Source organism: Natator depressus, chromosome 11, assembly GCF_965152275.1.
Source record: "Natator depressus isolate rNatDep1 chromosome 11, rNatDep2.hap1, whole genome shotgun sequence".
NCBI lineage: Eukaryota > Metazoa > Chordata > Testudines > Cheloniidae > Natator > Natator depressus.
The window spans coordinates 10,643,232-10,666,481 of NC_134244.1; the positions used below are offsets into that span (position 1 = coordinate 10,643,232).

General features: G+C 45.2%; 1 protein-coding gene across 4 annotated transcripts in view; it reads right to left on the reverse strand.

Moving 5' to 3' along the window:
* SEMA5B (semaphorin 5B) overlaps positions 1-23,250 on the reverse strand; it is a 352,197-nt gene that overhangs the window by 233,470 nt on the left and 95,477 nt on the right. For all 4 annotated transcript variants that reach the window (XM_074967136.1, XM_074967132.1, XM_074967133.1 and 1 more), the window contains exon 2: positions 11,038-11,099. The gene's annotated coding sequence lies outside the window, so the exon portion shown is untranslated. The remainder of the gene's footprint in view (positions 1-11,037; positions 11,100-23,250) is intronic.

Here is a 23,250-nt window from a genome sequence, read left to right on the forward strand (position 1 = left end):
AGGGCCGGGTTCAGTGCAGAGTCTGTGCTGACGTCTCACAGTGCAGACCCTGCTGGATGCCCCCCAATAGTGGGGAACAAGCCAAAGAAGAGAGTGAGGCCTACCTCAGCCTATATACTAGAAATGTTCTTGGACTCCCCTCCCCATCTTACACCATATACAATTCCAATATCGGCTACCTCCCAGTAACCACCACCTACCCACACATACGTCCGCCCACCCACGCACTTCCCTGCCCAGGACCAATCCCAGACCATCCTCCAGTTCACACTCTCATTAGTAGCAAGAGACACCATGATCTTGTTATCCACTAGGTGCGCTCAAAGGACTAGTGTCCAAAAGGCAGAAGACACGGGCTACTTGGAGATACACTGATTCAATGCATCCCATGAGCAGTCTCCTATGGATCTTGCCCCATCCATAAACTCTTAAGTTGTTCCCACCCGCAAACCCTATCAGAAAACCCGGAGGCAGAAAGTAGCGGTAACCTCACCTACTATCCCTCAGGGCAGATTTCCCTTTGGAGGGGGCAAAGCCTGGGCTGGCACAGGGAGATATCATTTACACCTCACTGGACCATCTTTGATGGATCTTGCTGAAGGTTTTGAGAGTTCATAAACTAACAGCTTCTCTTTCCGACATCAGTAGTGTCAGGATGTTACACCGAGGTGTTTGGAGGCAGTATCTGATCTAAAGCTAAAACAAAAGAGCTTATTTCCCCTTATCTGAGGGGGAATCCAGCCTTTTGGAACTACAGTAAGGCAATCAAACTCCTGGCTGAAATCCCAAGATCCAAAAGAAAGCGAGGCTGTAAGATAGACTGTTCTGGAAAAGAGCTGCAATAAAAGGCAAGGTCTGGTGTAGGTCCACAGCACATGTTGGAGAGCTCACTAACATGGGAAGCAGTAGTGGCGTAATGCATAGAGCTCTGGAATGCAAGTCAGCAGACCAGGCTTCTTATTCCTGGCTCTGCTAGGACCCGCTGAGTCACCTTGGGCACCCCTCTGTTATCTCATCTGTAAAATGGGGACACACATAGGAGCTAAGTATTCTAATTAATAGTTCATGGCATGCCAGCTCCTACATGTCCTTATCCAGGCAACAACCCCACTGAAATCAGCACTAGATTTGCCTGCCTAAGGAAGTGTAATGTGACAATATAAGAACAAAAGATGAAACTGGGGCCTTTCTGAGGCTCTCTAGACTGCAGCCAAATGCAGTCCCCACATTCGCTGTAGCAAAGGAAAGCTCAGGCCTGTTACTCTTTCACAGATGCAAATATTGCTCCATCACAGGGCCCTAGGACTTGCTTTTACTTCTTCCCCCCCTTGCATAACCTAAAACCTCCCCTTTCAGGATTTCAGAAGATGCTGATTGATTGGGCGGGGGGGCACAAATGGGCGCCATTTCTGCTGCAGCTATTGTTTGGCTCTAACCTGGAAAGCATATCTGCTTCTCCCCCACACACCCACCTGGAGAATTCAGCTGCTTGCGGAGACACTTGAAAAGCTAAAAAGGAATTTAAAAAAAAAAAAAAAGGTGGCTGGCGCAGCCCAGAAATCAGAATTAAAAGCAAGCTGCCCACCTCGCCCCAGTGGCTGCAGGATTTGGAGCAAACCCAGGGCTGTGGAAACAGAACATTGCTCTTTGTTAACAAAAATAAATAACTCCTCACTCTTCCCCTTTGGGGCATGTTTCTATGGAGGAATAAACCTCCACGGGGAGTTTATTATGTGTACATGAGAAGTGTGCCTCCTACTGAAAAACAGCAGGGGTGGTTTTCCCCCTGCTAGTCTGACTTGCGCCCTTCCACCACCTCTTTATTTATCCCCCAGGTTCTCCCCACCGCCCCCATGTCTGTAACAAGTGAAGCAACACAAAGGAACACTCAGGTAATTTCGATCTTAGCTGCACAAAATGACATGGCATTCCCCCTTCCCATATAAACGATCAGTGTGTGGGCCAGGTTTCATTTGCAACTGTAAATGAAACAGGCCTACAACTGTGTTTATAATCCTCCTTAATTGAATTTCTGTGACAAAACCCAGACAAAATTATTACCCTCAAGTTAGCAACTTGCTCCAAGTAGCCAAGGGTTCCTGGAAAGCTGTTAGAAACACACGGCAGAGTATGATGCCATGCAGTAGTACTTTGGTGTCACTAATATTTTTATCTATTTATTGGGTCGGAGGGTGGGGAGATACAGAGGTAAAGAGGAAGAGAGCAGGGCCGCTTCACTATCAGGGCCAGCCTTAGGATCTGACAGACTCCAAGCAAGAAAGAATGGAGGTACCTGGGGGGAAGCACCTACGGTGGAATCCAACCTTAGGCAGTGATTTCGTGCTATGTTCAAGGCATATGCACAAAGAAGTTAGATAAAAACATAAAACTCTCTTGCTGGAAGGTTGCAATCTTACCTTATTTCTTAGGATTCAGAACGATAACACACAAGAACCCAAGCACAGAGAGACAACGTGAGTTGCTCCCTAAATCAGAGAGGCACATCTGCTCTAGGCTGGCTCTCTGCAGATGGACTCCGATTGCACACTTTCCTACTGAGCACTGTAGCCTGCAAGTAGGACCAGGAAACCTCTTAGAAATTTCACAGATTCCAAGTTCAGAAGGGACCACTGTGATCATCAACCCTTCCCTCTTGTACAACACAGGTGTAACAGGGTGTACTGACCCTTTAAACTAAGCAGGGAAGGGAGGGGGGAGAAACCCCATCTCAGGGACGTTGGTGTGAGCACAGCCCAAGGAACCACTTGAACTGGTAAGAGAAGAAGTGGTTCCAGCCAGGGAGTTAACAATGGAAAGGGGAAAATTCCAGGACTCTGTTACTTTCAGGGACCAGGATTAGAAGTCTCATAGCACAGGAGAGGCCAAGGCTCCCCCCTCTCCTAACCAATCGTGAGGAGCTCTCAGAAGGAGGAGAATATATATACCTCCTCCACTCTCAGAAAGAGGAAGAGCCAGAGAGCCATGCTTTTGCTGGGCAGAATAAAGGCTCCACAGTCGACAGGAGCATTGGAGTTGGGTATGAACTATGGGGTTGCTAGGATGGACCTTATGTTTGGGACACTGAGGCCTATTTTGAATTACTTTGGGCTACTGACCCAGTTTCAGGGGAGAGCTGATGGTTCCCCAGAGAAAGACAATGTTGTACTCCTTAAGAGGCCCCAAACAGAGGGGACAGATGGAGGGAGCTGCAGAAATACCTCTGGCCACAAGAGGGAGTCCCTGCTACAACAGGCAATAACAGGTCCCTGAGCAGATCTTTTAGAAAAACATCCAATTTTGATCTAACAATTGTCAGCGATGGAGAATCCATCACAACTCTTGGTAAACTGTTCTAATGGTTAATTACTCTCACCATTAAAAATGTACACCTTATTTCCTGTCTGAATTTGTCTAGCTTCAACTTTTAGCCATTGGATTCTGTGATAGCTTACAATTTTAACACAATTTTCCAAAACAACACTTTTGCCTCTCCTGCTCCAGCTAATGGAAAAGGGTAAGGGACTGTCCTGCTTTTTGGAAGAGGAGTATCATTTGCAAGTTGCTGTAGTTAAAGAGGAGACTCAGAGACCTCAAAGTCTGTATTGTTTATTCCTAAATCCAGATCTAGCCAAAATTTAGGGGTTTCTACTTCAAAAAAAAACTCCCCTGGTAAAAAGCTTATTCATTTCCTTAGAATAAAAAATTGACTTATGTAGTAAACATAGTTCTTAGTAAGAAACAGCCCATTAACAATAATATTGTGCCAGTGCTAACATATCTTGGGCTCGTACCATGAGAGCTCTTCTTATTGGAAACACTGTTTCAATAAAGGCCCTGTTGTTCTGAATTACGTCTCGAGTAGGAACACTAAATAAAGCCCCTAATATTACTGAAAATTTGCGCAAACTCTTCCTCCAGATGATGATGTAGATTTTTTTTGGAGGCTGCTTCAAAACTTCTTTGGACACAGGTTCTTGTTTGCAGTCACCAACTTCCTGTGTCACATGCACTGATTTGGGCACTGACGCATACCACATTTAGCAATCGTTAGAACACCTTCGCAGCTCTCTGTCAGCTGGTAACCGCAGCAAACTAGTGAAGTCATATATTACGTCTCAAAGCCCACCATTAATATTTTATTTAGCACTCCCATTGACCTCGGTAGGAATTATGCCTGTGGACTGACAGCAAACAGAGCCCCTGATGGTTAAGTCTGACAGGGAGGAGATAGAAACACGTCAGCCCAAGTCAATGCAGTATCCTAGGTTGCTCCCAAATCATCACAGTGGCATTTGTTCTTTTGAACTTAAGCTGGAGGAGAGACAAAGAACGGATGGAACTGGGTCAAGAGAAATGGAAAGGGAAGAGCAGTGGCTTCATAGTATCCCCCACTGTAGGCCACAGCAGCCCCTTCACAGACAGCGCACACAGCTGAGGTCCATGGGTATGTGGAGGAGTTGGGGGTGGGAAACTACAGAGAGAGTCTGTGTGGGAATCAAATCCCTCTCTGTTAAATTATTCTATCCTCCTCAGTGGTGGGGTAAGACAAAAGCAGCATGGCTCATGGAGGAGAGGGGAAGACCAGGCAGCAGTGTTCAGGAGCCAGGTCCACAGGACCTGGCGATACCACCTGACTGTCGCCAGACCACTCCTCCTCCCCACCGTTTTAGCGCTAAGAGTTTCTAGAAGCCATTTCCCCTCCTGTGGAAGCAGCAGGAGGTGACAATCAGGTCCTATCGACTCTCCTCAACATCTTCTCTGCTCAGAATTTGCCATTGCTTTTACTAACACCTGTTTTTGAGAGAGCGCTGATTAGCCCTGGGGTCTTCTCTCGTAAATTTCACCAACAAGCCACTTGTGGCTCTCTAGGTAACCTTTTAAGAAGCACCTTTTTATAAGGTATGGGCCCTGTTTTTCCCCAGGCCATGAGCAAGCTGCATTGAACACCTGGAGCAAAGTGCGACAGAATGGCAATATATGTATATATATATAAAAATCAGGGCAGGAGACCAATGCCCTCCTGAGCAGGTGTAAGGGACAGATCTGGGGATAAATCCATTACTGTGCTGTACCACTGCTGCAGCAAAGAAAAGGAAAAAATTTTAAAGCGTGATGAAATGCTTTCAGAAAAAGCAATATATTTTTTATGTACTTGTAAAATGCATTGGCAGTGAATTTTCTGGTTAATTGGTTTCATCTTATTAAACTAAAAACCTATTTGTAAAAGTCAGGCATTTTTAGCACAAGTTTGATTCCTGCACCAAAAGCCAATACAGCATTTTGCAGACAGAAAGCTACGCACTGCAAGCCAGGTTCCATTAGTCTGAAAGCAGAGCATTTGCCACACAGAAGAGAAATCATAGAATCATAGAATATCAGGGTTGGAAGGTACCTCAGGAGGTCATCTAGTCCAACCCCCTGCTCAAAGCAGGACCAACACCAACTAAATCTTCCCAGCCAGGGCTTTGTCAAGCCTGACCTTAAAAATATCTAAGGAAGGAGATTCCACCACCTCCCTAGGTAACACATTCCAGTGTTTCACCACCCTCCTAGTGAAAAAGTTTTTCCTAATATCCAACCTAAACCTCCTCCACTGCAACCTGAGACCATTACTCCTTGTCCTGTCATCTGCTATCACTGAGAATAGTCTAGATCCATCCTCTTTGGAACCCCCTTTCAGGTAGTTGAAAGCAGCTATCAAAACCCCCCTCGTTCTTCTCTTCTGCAGACTAAACAATCCCAGTTCCCTCAGCCTCTCCTCATAAGTCATGTGTTCCATCCCCTAATCATTTTTGTTGCCCTCCGCTGGACGTTTTCCAATTTTACCACATCCTTCTCGTAGTGTGGGGCCCAAAACGGGACACAGTACTCCAGATGAGGCCTCACCAATGTCGAATAAAGGGGAACGATCACATCCCTTGATCTGCTGGCAATGCCCCTACTTATACATCCCAAAATGCCATTGGCCTTCTTGGCAACAAGGGCACACTGTTGACTCATATCCAGCTTCTCGTCCACTGTAATCCCTAGGTCCTTTTCTGCAGAAGTGCTGCCGAGCCATTCGGTCCCTAGTCTGTAGCGGTGCATGGGATTCTTCCGTCCTAAGTGCAGGACTCTGCACTTGTCCTTGTTGAACCTCATCAGATTTCTTTTGGCCCAATCCTGTAATTTGTCTAGTGCCCTCTGTATCCTATCCCTACACTCCAGCGTATCTACCTCTCCTCCCAGTTTAGTGTCATCTGCAAACTTGCTGAGGGTGCAATCCACCCCATCCTCCAGATCGTTTATGAACATATTGAACAAAATCGGCCCGAGGACCGACCCTTGGGGCACTCCACTTGATACCGGAAAAGAATGGAAAGCTTGATTTTTGTAAAACACACTGTGAAAATAATCTTGTTAATCCATTTCCCCCAAAATTGCAGGCCCTCTTCTCAAGCAGTCTGCTCAGGGAAACTTGATAAACATTTCAGTGAAATAATTTGATGATTTATAGATCAATCTTTTGGTGTTTTTCCCTGCACATGTCACGTTCAATTTCTTCCCCTCATTAGGCTATTCTCTCTTTCATGAAATAGTTCCTCTGTCTAACTTGCCAAGGAACTGCCAATGGGCCCCTCATCTTACAGAAGAATAAGCCCAGTTTTACCAATGGGAAAGGGCCTCTAATGTACCATGGACAGAGTACAATGAAGCATGGTAATTTGCCTGTGTTAATGATGCTATTCCACATTGATCGGTGAAAACAAAATCTTTAATAGCTAAATGACACCTAGTGTTTCTGTAGCCTGTTGAATCTGAAAACAAGGGAAGCAAAGATCGGTGTCCCTTGAGAGGTGGAATCAAAGAAGCTGCAATGTCCATTTTTTCCAGGTCTGGCTGGAAACACTGGCAAAAAAGAAAAAAACCCACACTTTAAGCATGTTAGCAGTTTAAATCAATGGACATAAAGGTTTTGGATTAGTAAACAGGTGAGCGTGTTGTCACAGTTTAGGGCAACGGCACATGAATTTCCCCTCTGTGGTCCAACAAGGTCACCCACTCACAGGCTTCCAGCTTCCCAATTGTTGCCTCTCACATCTCACTCCCTTCTGACAGGGATATGGCCAGGCTGCACAGCTCTCTGATTGCACTGTGTATTTCCCAACAAAGGCAGTCTGCTTAAACAGACCTGCTTGCTTTCTCTTCACAGACTGATAGAGCGATTGCCACAGATATAAAAGTTACCACACAGTTCTAAGCAAGCCTACTTTATTCTTAAGGTAAAATGCATTACAGAGAAAACAATAAAAGAACCTACATGCATCCTAATAAGTTTGTCAGAGTTCACCCTATCATGGATTCTGGCAGGCCCAGTCCTTCCAAGCCTATCCTAAGGATTGGGGCCCTCTGTGGACCAGGGGTCCTGTCCATGTGCTGGATCAGGAAGAAGGCTCTGAGTCCATCAAACCCAGGTTATTTATCCAGAAGTCTTTTCTTTGCCTTTTGTTCTCTGGAGAATCCAGTTCGAACAGCTGTGTGCATTTGCTCCCAGGGGGGATGGCTACAATGGCTGATAACCAGGAAGTTCATTAGCATATTCCCCCACCCTACTAGAGAAAGTACATACAGTGCCACAACACACACAACTGCATTTTTCATACAATGTACCCCGAAGATATTAACCCTAATTCAGAAAGTTTATCTTAATTCAATAAAGTGTATCTTCATTCCATAAGGTTTCTTCAGGATACTGTCAGTTTGTCACATGTGTACTTATGTTTGCCTACGCTATACACACACACAGACGATTAATTACACGGCACAGTCGAAAACATTAGTGCAAAATATCTTTCACCAGTAGAAATAAAATCTGTGACGCTTATTTTTAAGGAGAAAAGAGCAAATCACTGTTAGAAAAAAAAATTCGCCAACATCCTTTGACACTTTTATTTACTAATCCCATTACGAACCCATCGCTGAAGACTTCCCAGTTCAGCAGAGAACCTAGCACACATTTAAGTGTTTGACTGAATCGCAGCCTGAGTGCAACCTAGGAAGTGCTGAGCACCCTCAACCCATATTGGATGCTCTGCATCTCTCATGAGCAGGCTCTCTGGGTTGCTTGGCTAGTAAAAGGTTGCTCAATACAGGTGATCTTGGAATGAAATTAGTGGAGAATTATAGTCAATGGGCCAAATTCGGCTCTCAGGTGTGCCTGGGTAAATCTGGTATAACGCCACTGACTTTGATGGAGTTAATCTGGTATAAACCTGAAGAAGCTATGAGCAGAAGTGGATGTAATATGTTCGGGACTACTTAGGACAATCATTGAAGATGGGAGGTCACAAATAAAGTTTCTTGTACAGGTTTCACATTTTAGGAAGACAGAGCTATGGTTTACACAAGGAGTAATAAATTATTTTTTGTCACGGTCCAAATTTTTTGGTCAAGGTATAGTCAAGGTCCAGACTCCAGAGAAAATAATACAAAAATAATAATAATAATGATAATAATAAGTAAATAAAAAGATTTTATACTCCACTGAAAAGCGCCTGGTGATCTAGATTTGGCCACGGTTTGCCTGTTGACTACTTCTGGCTTACACTATAGTTTATGCTAATCAAGGTATTTGATTGATATTTCTGGTATTTCTGTTATAGAAACCCTTATTTTGAGGGGGTTACAATTTGTCAAAAATTCACTGGATGTGTTTTTTAAAGACTTCATAGCAGTCTTGATTTCCATAATATAATAGGCTTGTCTAAACTACTGCTAAACTCGACGTAACTTACGCCGCTCAGGGATGTGAAAAAACCACCTCCCTGCCCGCCCGCCAGAAGTAAGTTTCTTTGACAAAGCAGCATCTACACTGCACTGTCAGCAGGAGACGCTCTCCTGCTGCCATAGCTTCCGCCTCTCATTGAGGTGGAGTAATTACGTTGACGGGAGAGCGTCTCCCATCTATATAGCATGTCTTCACCAGATGCGCTACATCGGCGCAGCCGCGGTAGCCGCGGTAGTGAAGACAAGCCCAACAATAAAGGGTCATCAATGGAGGTCAAGAATAAGCATTTTAGGACTCTTTAAATACTAGTTTACTCAATAAACCCAGACTAGCATTAAGGGGAAGTATTAGAGTCCAGGAAACAAATACCTCACACAGCATGTTAAAAATTCCCTAATACGTTGTATTCTTAGCCTTTCTTTGCTGATCTGAAATACCTGACTCAATATAAAAAGCTCCCTAAATATGTGTTTACATAGTTGGCTCGGTAATCTACTTGTAGAAAGTGGGGTTTTGTGGGGGATGGACATGTTGGTTTTCTTTGAATATTGCTTGAGTTACACTAAAGAAATGAATCCTTATATTTCTTGGATTAATTTTGTTTTTGTCCTCCTCATTTTGGATCCCACATTTGGCCTGTGGCAATTTAAGAGTATAACTGTCGCAAGGAATATCTCTGTAAGTAACCAAATATCTATGGACAACTCTGCAATAGTTCCCACACTTCATTACTCATTCAAGCAAACTCTGATTGCAGTCAAATATCCAAAACAAGGACTAAGGACTACAGGATCTGATCAAGCAGTTATTAGTCCATTCCAAATCTGAGCTCCAATCTTTCTCCTAATGAAAGCAGTTGAGGTTCTATGCAAGGAAAGGCTGCGGGATTTGGCCTGTAATTTTGCAAAATCCATTATCTACTTTTTGGTGTAAATGGCTGATAAGATTTTCATTGTGTCCATTAGAGAGTGGGTGGCAGCAAGCATAACACAGAGGCACCTATAAAGTTAATCACACCTATGCAACACCATTTTTCTCTTAGTATTCTCTTATTGTCATGTCTTTTCCTCGAGCTCTTTCACATTTGATCTCCTTGAGAAAAACAGCCTTGCCTACTGATATTTTAAAAATAAATAAATAAATACATACATACATAAAATTACCATTTTCAATGGCCAATCATTGAGTTATCCGATAACACCTGCCCAAAGCCATCAACAATGACTGAAATAAAGGCTGGAAATGGTTTTGTCTTCATTATAAGTGGTTTTGGTGCTGAGTTTTCCACTGAATTAAATGGAAATTGAATAGACCAGCAAATGAGCTGAGTGGAAGGCATAACATAAAGCTTAGGAAAGATCTGCTGAAATTCACAGTTGTTTGTTTAATTCACCCATAAAAATTAGAAATGGGACCAACCAATAAATAACAGCAGGCCATTTCCTTTTTTAAACTCTCTCCAATCCAGGGCTAATAAATCTAACCAGGTTTATGCCACAAATAGTTTTTCTGCCAGACAAGGGGAAAAAAGTTTGTGGAAGGAGAAGGGAACTTCCCATTATGGAAGCTACTTTTGGATGTAATGAAAATTTTAGGCTAATTGCCGGAAACTTTATTCCCCAAAGTATAAATGGTGAAAGGCTGAAAATGTTTTACTTTTAGGTGTGAAAAGCCTTCACGGAGCTCCAATTCTGACACAAAGTGACAAAAGGCTGACAAAACAGTCAGGGCTGGAATGAACCCAAAGTCAAATTCATTCCTGGTGTAGCACCACTTAAAGTAGGTCCCCTCAACATGCCACTCCAGGGTTTAGAGACATTATAGTCTCCTTGGTTCAGAGTGGAATTCCTAGTGATATCGATGGGACCTCCACAAACAGGCAGAAGGTAGCCCAACACCCTCTGCTTGTTCTGTGCCTGGGTATTGCATGCCAAATTTTGATAATGTATCACTGCCTTTTATTTGCTGCTCATAGAGATTAGTGCTGTTTTTATTTTTATGGTTCTGGGCCCTTTCCTGCAATAATGATGGGTTCACGTGGCATTCCACATCCAAGCTGAACAAGCCATTTTTGGAATTCTTAAACAAGAGAACAATAAGCTGTGAAAGCAAAGTGTCTCAACCTGAACCTTCCATTTTGGAACCATATGATCTTACAGTCATTTCCTTCCAAGCTTTCTGCATAAAGGAATTCAGAAACAGAAGGCAGGTCCTAGCAAAGAATAGGGGAGGGAGTTACCATGGCTGTAAATAGAGTCTTAAATACTTACTGTCTCTGCATCACTGGTGTGTCACATTCAAAGTCACACTCAGGGAAATATCCTGTAGTAACCTGAGGAAACACCAAAGAAAATGGTAAGTAGGGAGAGGACACACAGGATCAGCTCTCAGCAGAACAGAGCAGAGACTAACCAAAAAAAAAAAAAAAAAGCTTTACTATTATTTAAAAATAATAATTTTTAAATAACCCTGATATTTTGAATTAAGAGTAAAATACAGAGTACGGCAAAGACTACAAAAACCTTCCCGTCAAAGTTCATTTCAATGTGGCTTTAGAATTTGCTTTGCTTGTGTGCACTCCACTTTTGCATTTGCTTTCTGCATTTATCCTAGCCCCAGATTTAGAAATTTTGCAGAAACAGCAACATAGCATTTGTTTGAAAATTGGATATGTGTATGGCCCCCATTACCGGAGTATCTGAGCGCCTCCCAATCTTTAATGCACTCATTCTCACAGACTCCCTATGAGGAAGGGCAGGGTTATTATCACCATTTTACAGATGGGGAACAGAGACACAGAGAGGCTAAGTGACTTGCCCACGGTCACAAGGGAGGTCCGTGGTTGAATCCAGGTCTGTAAGACCACTAACCACTGGACCATCCTCTCTCTTGTTGTGAAAAGCAAATTCATAAACAAGCACATTCGCTCCAGATATCTAATTCTTCAGAGTTGTCTTCACCCATTTAAGAAGCAGAAACATACAACATGTCCAATCCAAACTCACCTACACAGCTCGCATTTAGAATTCCATATTTATAATTTAGAAAGTCTCACAACGGGTTTGCACAATTTGAGAAACTCATTAGCTGCTTGATGACAGTGAAGAGGCAAGAGTAAGCTATTAATAGTATGAAACTTTGGATTGCGGTAGTGTCAAAAAGGTTCAACCCGTTTGGACCCCCTTGTGCGAGGTGCTATACAAACATCATAAATGACAGTGTCGGCCCCAAAGAGCTTACAGTCTAAATGACAGGAGGTTGGAGAAAGTAAGTAAGTAGACAGGCAGGACCACAACAATAAGGAAAAGTATACATTGTTTTAGCACAGACTGGTTGTGTGCACAATTTTTAGCCAATCTGTTATTCACTTTGGGAGAGATTCTGATACCCTTACCCACATCGAATAGCACCTACTCTAAGAGAAGTCTCACTAAAGTCAGTGGGAGCACCCATCTCTCTCTAGATAGCTACCTTCCCGCCCCCCATGACTGTACTATCTAAGCACCTCACATTATTCTTTAATGTATTTATCCTCACAGCACCCAGTTTGGTAGGTACAGCTATTATGCCCATTTTACAGACAGGGAACTGAGGCACTGAGAGGCTAAGTGACTTGCCCAAAGTCACACAGGGAGTCTGTGCCCTAAGCACTGGACCGTGGACCTCCCAGAGAGAATGTGCCACTTGTCATGAGCAAAGGGTATCAGAACCTGGCCCTCTGAATTTCTCGCTCATCTCTGATATCTGTTTATCCTCCCTGTAGAAAAGACTCTAAAGCAGGGATAGTCAATAGGTGAACCGTAGGCCAAATCTGGACAGCCAGATGCTTTTGAACAGACTCCAAAATATTTTTATTTACTTATTATCATTATTGTTATTTTTTTCTCTGGAGTCTGGACCTTGACTATAACCTTGCCCAAAGAAATTTGGACCTTGCCAAGAAATTTGGACCGTGCCAAAAAAATAATTGACTACCCCGGCTCTAAAGTGTGTAGCTCTTGCAGATCTTACAGCAAAAAAATACATAGTTCTAATAATCGCAGCAGCACCCAATTTGGGAAAAACAAGGAAGCTGCAACAACAGAAGAGCATTCACACTGTTGGCAGAGAGGACTGAGGCAACTGTTTTCCACAAAAAACTTCATTTATCATGTCTCCACAATGCTGAAGCGGCTCTCAGGCCCCTTTTTGTAACATTTTAAACCTGTCACACACACGTGGTCACACAATCACCATCATCTTTCAATTTCCTTCCCTTCCCTAATTGCGCTTGTGGGAAAAACTAGAGGAGGGGCTTTCGGAGAGGAAATCTCCACACGGTTCTCCCCAGCTGTTCTACCTGGGGCTGGATCCCAAGCACTGCAGAGCCCGAGGGAACCAGAGGAGGTCAGAGTTTTCCACACAGCAGCCCCGGGCTTTCCCCCACAGCTCTGCCCTGGCTCTTTGCAACATGGGCATCAATGAAGTCGCACTAGCAATGACGCTCCTGAGGATTCGCCTCAAAAAGGGAAGGGCGTGTAAATAACATTTAGCTCAGACGATACTACTGCTGTATACAGCCAGTGGGGGAGGACCATGTGCATTCCCATCCCTGCAGACAGCCCACCCAATCTCTTTCCAGCCTCACCCCCACCTCCATCCTTGAGTGCCTCTGCTTTAGGGCAATGTTACACAACCACCCTTGCCAGTTCATTAGACCATAATATATACAAGTCAACTCAAGATGGGGGGGAGGAATGAAGGAAGGGGGGGCATGGTTGGAAGAAGGGGCTGTCTAAAAGGCATGCTGTAGCTCAACCACCAGCTACTGGGTTCAAAGAAGAGATCGCTAAGGGGATTTTCATGGCTGCTGTGATGCAGGAGGTCAGACCAGACAAACTCAATGGTCCCTCTGCCCTAAGATGTATGAGTCTATAAACTACCTGGCATGTGTGTTTGGAAGCAGTGATGTGTTTACCTAACACTACTTAAGAAGTCAATAAACCCCAGACTAGCATTAACGGGAAGTGTTAGAGTCCAGGAAACGAATACCTCACACAGCATGTTAAAAATTCCCTAATACGTTGTATTCTTAGCCTTTCTTTGCTGATCTGAAATACCTGACTCAATATAAAAAGCTCCCTAAATATGTGTTTACATAGTTGGCTCAGTAATCTACTTGTAGAAAGTGGGGTTTTGTGGGGGATGGACATGTTGGCTTTCTTTGAACACTGCTGAGTTACACTAAAGAAATGAATCCTTATATTTCTTGGATTAATTTTGAATTCCCTCCCAAGTTAAAGCATGAAGCTGTTCTCCTCTCTCAGTTAAAAAATAAACATGATTTATGAGTGGGATTTTCTGTCAGGTTATTTGGATGCTCTATTTCCACGAATTTTAATTGAAACTGGGGTTCAAGTCCCGTGTGCAGCTATGAAAGATCTCAGCCTCCATGTTGTGCACAACCAGAGTCAAGTAATTCTAAGTGAAGTATGACAGTGAGCGTCAAGAAGGAACTGTCAGAAACATTAATAAGTAGAACTCCATGTAAAATAAGGACCAAACCTCACCCTGAACACGATTACATGCCGGTTGCCATCTTGGCCAACACACCAGGGCTTGAACCGAGGACCTCCAGAATTAAAAGCACAAACTGCTATAGCTTGAGCTAAAGAACCAAGCTTCTGCTCCTGGGGCTAGATGAGAGTCATATTTTTGGCAGATCAGGCACAGAGGAGAACTTGTAATGCACACTCCCCCATGGGTTACACAGGCAGCCCACTGGCTTTTAATGACAGATGCTACCAAGGGCAGAATATTACACTGTAGAGCACCGCCTTCAAGAAGCAACAGCTGCGGTGTAGAGCAGTGGTTTTCAAACTTTTTTTCTGGGGACCCAGTTCAAGAAAATTGTTGATGCCTGTGACCCAACGGAGCTGGGGATGAGGGGTTTGGGGTGTGGGAGCGGCTCAGGGCTGGGTCCCGGTCGGGTGACCAGAGCGACCCAGTGCCTTTCATGCCGCAACCCAGTCCTGGGTCGCGACCCGAACTTTGAAAAACACTGGTGTAGAAAACTGGGAGTCCGGTTACACTCACAACTCTGTCACAAACTTGCTGTATCATCCTACACAAACCTCTTTGCTCCTCTGCACCTCTGGTTTCCTACACGTGTATAAAGAGGATAATGATGTTTGCACACCTTTGTGAAGCATTCTGAGAGCTGCAGACAAAGATCTATGGAAGTCTAAATAAAGATGGAGTTTTGGTGTTAGAGTATAATATACCTAGCTATTTGTGTGGCTCTCTTCAGCATAGCATCTGAGCAACCTCATAATGGATTTTAATCCTCACATTGCCCCTGTGAGGTAGGAACGTACTATCCCAGGTTTACAGAGTAGATTAAGTGCCTTGCCCAAGGTCACACAGGAAGTCTGTAGCTGAGTTAGGACTTGAACCCAGGTCTCCCAATTCCAAGTCCAGGGTCCCATCTACTAACCCATTGTTCCTTAATCCTAAACTCCCTTTGAAGCTCCCAATGCGTGTGCAAGGAACAAAGACAAACACAAAAGGTGAATGCAGTGCTCTAATCACTTTGCATTAGTGTCAGTAACATTTAAACAGGGAGCTGTAGGATTAACCTGAAATGAAAGAGTGCGTTGAATGTCATGTTTGGGTTACTATGTAAAACCACAAGAAAATACTGTAACAATGTCAACATTTCCCCCCTCCAATCTAATCAGACCCCAAACTGTTCAGTGCTAGGCTCCCAGCCTCACCACAGATTCCCCATGCCTGTCACTTAGTTGCATAGCAAGGAACATTAACACAGCAAAAAAATCAGCCACAGATCATCAGTAGCTGAAGTTTCATGCATTATATCAGTGTGATTGAAGGGGCAGCATGTGGTTGCACACTGAACCAAAGGGGAAACTGAAAAGCTAACAAGGTTCATAGACAGATAGCTAAGTTTTCAAACTGTGCAAGCTTTTTAGGCCAGTTTTATTATTACAGCTGGGATTGCTTGCCCTGGTTTAGCTGAATAAAGTGATGTTTTCCCTTGTAATATTTCAGAGTCCTTTTAGGAATCAGAAATCACCACCAGCCAAATTTACAAGGAGCAAATAGATAATAATGTAAATGGGCCAATAATTTAGTCAGTGGAAGGTTCCTTTAGTTAACACTGAGAAAAACCTGGGTCAAGGCCTCAGGATTTGCCCCCTGGAGTAACAGCCTGATAGCACCAGTATAAAGGACCCTGCTGCCCCACTGCCCCCTCAGTTCTTTCTTGCCAGCTAACTCCGAGAGAGGGGCAGGTGGGAGGGGGGATTTGGAATGGAAATGAGCAACACAACTCAAAGAACAACGGTTATGGAAGGTTTGTAATAGTTTTTTCTTCTTCAAGTTTTTGCTCATGTTCATTCCAAGGTAGGTGACTCCCAAGCAGTTATGCAGGTGGAGGGTTCGGCATTCACTGGCATGCTGACTGTAACACTGCTCAGCCGAAACCCGCATCATCTCTAGCTTGCTGGGTGATGGTGTAGTGGGATGCAAAACCGTGGACTGATGATGACACTGCTGCTCTACATATATCCTGGATAGGAACCTGAGCCACAAATAACGCCACCAATGCTTGAGGCTTGTAGAATGAGCTGTCAGCAGAGGGTTCCGGGATTTTTGCTAGGTGGTAGCATGTGTGGATACAGGAAGTGATCCATGATGAAATTCTTTGAGCCAAGACTAGATGGCTCTTCATTCTGTTTGTAATGGCTACAAAAAACTGAGTGAATTTCCAGAAGGGTTTAGTCCTTTCTATGTAAAAGGAATTGGACACACTTCCTGTTCTGCCTTATCACAAACAGATCCATCTGGGGAGTTTCCCATCTCTGGAAAATGGTGATCATGGCATCTGGGAGGATAGAGCACTTTTGCTGGTCGGAGAAGGATCTGCTGAGATGATCTGCTAGCTCATTCTGTAACCCTGGGAAATAAGAGGCTTCAAGGTGGATCAAGTGGGCTATGCAGAATTCCCACAGGTGAAGAGCTTCCTGGTAGAGGAGAGAGGAGCGCACCCCGCCCTGCCTGTTTATATAAAACGTTGCAGTCGTGTTGTCTGTCAGGACCAACATGCAGTTGCCCTCCAAGTGGGGTTGGAATGCCTGGCAGGCAAAGCATACCGCCCTCAGTTCCCTCACGTGGATGTGTAAAGAGAGTTCTTCCGGAGACTAGAGGCCCTGAGTCCCCAAGTGAGCCCTCCATCCCATCGCCGACAAGTCTGTAACGAGAGGTGTTGACGGTTAGGGCCTCGAGAATGGGACTCCTGCACATATTGTCCATGGGTCCAGCCACCAAATAAAGGTGGTAATCACCGACAGGGAAAGTGAAACCACCATATCCAAATGGTGTCGGCCCAGTGCACATACCAATGCCAGCCAAGTCTGGAGAGGCCTGAATCATAGTCTTACATGCTGTACCACATAGGTGCATGACGCCATATGTCACAGGAGCTTTAAGCAGTTCTTTGCTGTGGCGATTTCTCAGGAGGGTTTCCAGGAGGAAAGCTCTGGCCTGGGTTGAGTCGAAGACCACCCCGATTAATTTTATCCTTTGACCCAGGGAAAGGGTAGACTTCTGCATATTTATCAACAGCCCCAGGTCTGGGAAAGTTGACAGTATTAACTTTACATTTGCCTCCACCTGGGCCTTGGTCCAACCTCTGATCAGCCAGTCGTCAAGGTAAGGGTAGACCTGGACCTCTTGCCTCCTCAGGAAGGCTGCAATGACTGCCTACATGCATTTCTTGAACATCTGAGGGGCCGCTGACAGGCCGAACAGCAGCACGGTAAATTGGTAGTGCATGTGGTTCATGACAAATCACAGGAGCCTGCTGTGTCCCTGAAAGATTGCAATATGAAAATAAGCGTCCTTCAAGTCGAAGGCAGCAGACCAGCCCCTGGATCCAGAGAAGGGATAATGGAAGCCAGGGAGACCATGCATAACTTCAGTTTCTTCATGAATCTGAGGTTTCACAGGGGGTGGGGCTGAGAGGTTTGGAGTGTGGGAGGGGACTCAGGGCTGGAGCACCGGGCCGCCACGGCCAGGGGCGCCCCAGCCGCAGCAGGTCCAGGCTGTGCCATAGTTGGGGCTGGGGGGCTGCCCTGGCCACGGCAGGTTGGGGGCCAGGCTAGGGTGGGTCTGGGGGAGGGGCGCCCTTACAGGGCACTTAGCGGCTTACAGGGCACTTAGCTGCTAATCTAACTAACTGAAACTTAAGCACTACAAAAGAATCATGTACAGTAAATAAGCAAAGTTCACTGAGAGAGGCACTTGCGGGAAAACACAAGGATGAGCTGCAGTTCCAGCCATCGTCATGGGCGGTAAGAAGGAACTGAGGGGGTGGCAGGGCCCTTTATACTGGTGTTATGAGGGCATGACTCCGGGACACCAGAGCCGACCCAACGGATACCACGGAGGGAAAACTTTCCGGCGGCGATGCTCAAAGGAAGCACACGCCTACTTTGGAACGGACATGAGCAAGCACTCAAAGAACAATCACATACAAGCTGGAGATTAAAAGGTACTAATGACATAGCGCCTCTCTCTTACTCCTACTCCCTTGTGCAGCTGGGTAAGTACTGGTTCCACCACACATTGCAGAACCACTTAGGGCCTGTCACAGTTGCAGCACCAGTGCCTGAGGAAGCTTAGGGCCTAGGTTCCTCCAGAGCAATGGGACAAGAAGTGGGCTGAAAGGGGCAGAGAGTAACCAGAGCCACAGCCGGTAGAACTGCAGGTCACACATGGGGAAATGAGGGGGATGGTGCTGCAGGCTATACATGGGTGCCACAAATGACTCTTCCCAACCAATGCAACTGGGTCGCCCAGGAAAGAATGTACCTCTCCAAGGCACTATTCTTCCTGAAGCTCCCCCGGAACAGTGCCGTTAAGCACGACCCCTTCCTGGGAGCTGGATGCAAAGAGCACAATCCAGCCCATCATTTCTACTAGTGAGTATTTTTTTTCTTAAACAACAAATTGGTCAAAGTGCATCTGAATTTTAGAAGTACCAACATCCAAACATACACAGGAAGCAAAGTCATTTTCTTTGTGAACTCTTCTACGAGTTGCATAAATTTGGTGGACATCCTTGCATAAAACATGAGATAAGAAGGGGCTTGTTTTTTAGCCTGCATATCTGAGATGGTTCCTTAGATACCAGAGAAAGACTGAAGGCACGTCTTGGCTCTCGATTCCCCCCACCCCCTTTTTTTTCCCCCCCCAACATTTTCGGAAAGCTAAAGATGCCTTTGACATAGAACTGATGAGAAACAGGGATGTTATCTGTATCACTCTGGGTAAAATGCCAAACCATCTGGAGAGACCATCATATTAAAAAAACCTCCTGTTTGCTACTGATTATGCAGCTGAATTAAAACTGATTAAATGATTGACTGGGATCCAAGAGTGTTTATCTGCACATAAAATCACACTCACATTATAGTCGGCCAGTGTGGATTTGGCAGCCTTGGGAAGAACCCACCTCTTTGGCAAACTGATTATTGCAGCAATTAAAATATCAATGAAGTACATGTCTTTGGGAAAGAGACGTCAGGGGTTCCTGAAGCAGTGAATCCATGAAATATGAATTCAAACAGGCTCCCAATTAAAGTTTTGAAAACAGCTCCTGATACAGTATTAATTTGTTCCTTCTGGTGGATGTGTGATGTTAGAAGAATCAAAGCCTAGGGAAGGATAGGCACAAATTAAGTAGTTAGACATGCCGAAGGGATGGTAGATATATATCTTATGCGTGCAAGGGAATTAAAAAATAAAATAGGTGTCCTGTCAATTCAGACATGGTGTTAATAGCTAATGAATATGACAGTACGAACTGCAGTTTTCATAGCTATTAATCTAAACTGAAAATTGGTAGCAGACTGCAGCAAAGAAAAATAAATCACACTTTGTTCAATTTGAAGATATATGTGTCAAATAACTCCCATCCCCACCCTTCTCCCTCGGCAGAACTCTCTACCCTGTCAAACAGCTCCGCAATAAATGTGACATTTCGAAAGCACACAACTCCTAGATGAACTGAAAAGTGACATGGATTTCATACTTCTAAACACAGCTAATCTACTTGGGGGGAGGGGAAACCCACAACTTTTGTATTTATCTGAAGCATAAGCCATGAGATGCATTTCCAACCCTGGGAAACTATTTAACATGGGAAGTGGCCAGGGGGTGGGGAGGAGAACGTTACATATCCCAGCTGGAATCCAGGATGATGCTTCACAGTTCTGATCTCTTTCGGCCAAGTTACATGCAGGAAGTATGAGAGCATCAAGGGTGCAATGAAATATGCTCTAGACAATAAACAAGCCAGGGATGTATTCAGACAGTCAGGGCCGCCCCTACCCATACGCAAAGTACACAGCTGCATAGGGCACCAGGAAATTTGGGCTGGTGCCCTACGCAGCTGCATGCTGCTCCAGCTCCGGCTCCGACTCTTCCCCATAGCCCCCGCCCCTGCTCCGCCTCCACTCCTTCCCCAAAGCCCCCGCCCCTGCTCCGCCCCAGCCCTGCCCCCACTCCACCCCTTCCCTTGAGGACTGCAGCAGGGGTCGGGTGCCCTGCACTCACCGGGCAGTAGTAAGTGGAGCAACCCGGCCCCAGCCCGCTCTGTGCCACCGGCTCCCAGCCACACCACCGGTGAGTGCTGGGGGGGGTGGTTCCCCCCTGCCCACCAAGGCTGGGAGCCAGGGGAGCAGAGCAGAGTGGGCTGGGGCTGGGTCACTCCACTTCCCGCCGCCCCGTGAGTGCGGGGTCGGCCTGGCCTGCACTGACCAGGCGGCAGGAAGTGGAGCGACCCGGCCCCAACTTGCTCTGCTCCGGCGGCTCGTACTGGGGGGTGGTTCCCCCCTTCCTCTCAAGCCTGCTCCTGCTCCCCGGCGGTGGCCTGGGGCCTAGGGATGGTCCTACAGACAGTAATGTTATGGGCCCCATTGTGAAGCCCTTAGCATTCACTCATGCAGGTAGCCAACAGGACTACTCGCATGAGTAAATAAATGCTCATTGTTGAAAGTAAGAATCCCACAACTGGGCTCTATATAAATAAAGTCGTCTATGAAATGTGAACATAGAATACGTCCATAGGGGGAAATGTTGTTCAGACACCGTATCAGCAGACAAGACCCCAAAAGGCAGTGATGCATATGGGGGTTGGAAGGAAGAGGCAGAACCCCCATGTGCTGATCCATGGCAGCTCCCATGGTAGGAAAGCATTCGATAGGGGAATGGAGGAAAGGTCAAGATGTGGCCAGTGGGGCAGAGGGTGAATGATTCTGATCAATAGCCAGAACACCAGGGTACATATACCAGTCTATAGACCGGGGGGTGCAGCGGGGCCTAAGCCGGGCCCTACTGGGGGGCAGGGAGGAAGTGCCACCCAGACCCACTCCCAGCTCTGCTCCAGCCATGGCCTGCCTACTAGACCCAGCTCCTGGTCCCGGACCCAGCCTCGGCCCCCAACTGCAGCTCCGTTCTCAGACCCGGCCCCAGACTCAGCCCCAGCTGTGGCCCCAGACTCGGCCCCTTTACCCATCTGCATCCTGCCCTCCATAACCATGGCCCCACTCCCGGGGCCTGGGGAACTGGTGCGGACAGAGATATGGGGGGGGGGGGTGCGACCCTGAACAGTTTGGGGACCACTGCTATAAACACTGCTACAGCCCTGAGACTCCCCTCTAGCTCTAGGCTGGGAATGAGAAAAAAGAAAAGAGGAATTCTGTACCCCCCTTCCGCCCACCAAGTCCATGTGTACTTTGCCCACAGTACTCAGGCTCAGGACAATTTGCCCCCAAGTGGGTATTTAAAGCAGTGCTTCCAAGGTCCTTTGTTATGATTCTCAATGTTCTGTTATTCCTCTTAGCTCCTAACTGCCTTCTAGAAGCTGCAAACCAAAATATGTAGATTCCCTCCTGTTCTGTCTGATCTCCTTTCCTCCGGCAACTCCAACAGAGCAGGAGCCACACTCGCCACCTTATGTTTAGTTAATTCCTATGACAGATTAAGCAAGGGAATTCAAACATTGTTTTTGTTATCCATAGATCTAACATATGGATGATGCTTTAATAACTACTGTTAATGTGGGTAATTTCACTCATCACAGCAATGCAGCTATTTCTGGGGTGGAACAAGAGGCAGTTATTTAACAAAATAGTTGACAAATTATATAAATATGAATACAATTTGTCAACTATTTTGGGATCCATCAAGATGAAAGGCTCTACATAAATATATATTACAATTTTACTGGACAGCTGATAAAAACCTGAGATCCAAAGGAAACTCTTTCCCCCTATTGAGAAGAGACAGGCTGCTACATGAATCAATTCAATCTCTCTTTTTCAAACAATATAAAGCAGTTATAAATTTCAAGGAGCCCCATCTCATCTGATTTTTTTCCCAGGCTGCCTACCAGGGATTGAACAGTAAGCAAACGTTTGAAAAGTGTTCCTCTGAGAGCAAAGGTTTAGATTTGAGTCACAGGATCCATTGAAAAGAAAAATTGCTTCTGTGTATTGGGACAGTGCTTTCCTTTCTGAAAATTTTACAAAAAGAATAAATGGAGATAATCTCTTTACAAGGTATAGCCCATATGGAAATTCATTATTATTCTTTTTTTTCTAACTTCAACAGAGTTCTGAAAGTGAGAATAGGATCACAAGAAAAAAAACAGTATTATGTGGAAGAAAGATTTCATCACACTTACAAACAGCACGGGTACATTTTAAGGGCTGTATCATGGTTTTGAGTGATAACGGAACTGTTGATGAAAATGGGCGATGGGCAACAGAGAGAAAGGTATGAAGCCCCAAGTGATCAAATGTATCCAGCCCAAAACTGTGGAGTAAATACTCATAGACCCCCAAGGCCAGAAGGGATCATTGTGATCATCTAGTCTGACCACCTGTATAAGACAGGCCAGAGAAATTCCCCCAAATAATTCCTAGAGCAGATCTTTTAGAAAAACTTCCAATCTTGATTTTAAAATAGTTAGTGATGGAGAATCTACCATTACTTTTGGCAAATTGGATCCGTTCCCGCTCAGTGCATAATACCCACCTATTGCACCTTTTACCGGAGGCTCTCTAATATTTTATTAACAATTAGTCCAGCCTTATAACTCCGCTTTGAGGTAAAGCAGGAAGGAATTATTGTCCCCATTTTGCAGGTGGAAAAGTGAGCCACAGAGAAATTAGAACAGTAGCCCACTCTAAACATTAGGTCATGCTGCCTCCCTTCCCAGACATACTGAGAACAGAACTCAGAGCTTAACTACAGTTTTCAATATTGTACATTTCACATACAGCTGTAACTACAGGAAGTGAGCTGTAGCTCACGAAAGCTTATGCTCAAATAAATTGGTTAGTCTCTAAGGTGCCATAAGTACTCCTTTTCTTTTTGCGGAAACAGACTAACACGGCTGCTACTCTGAAACCTAC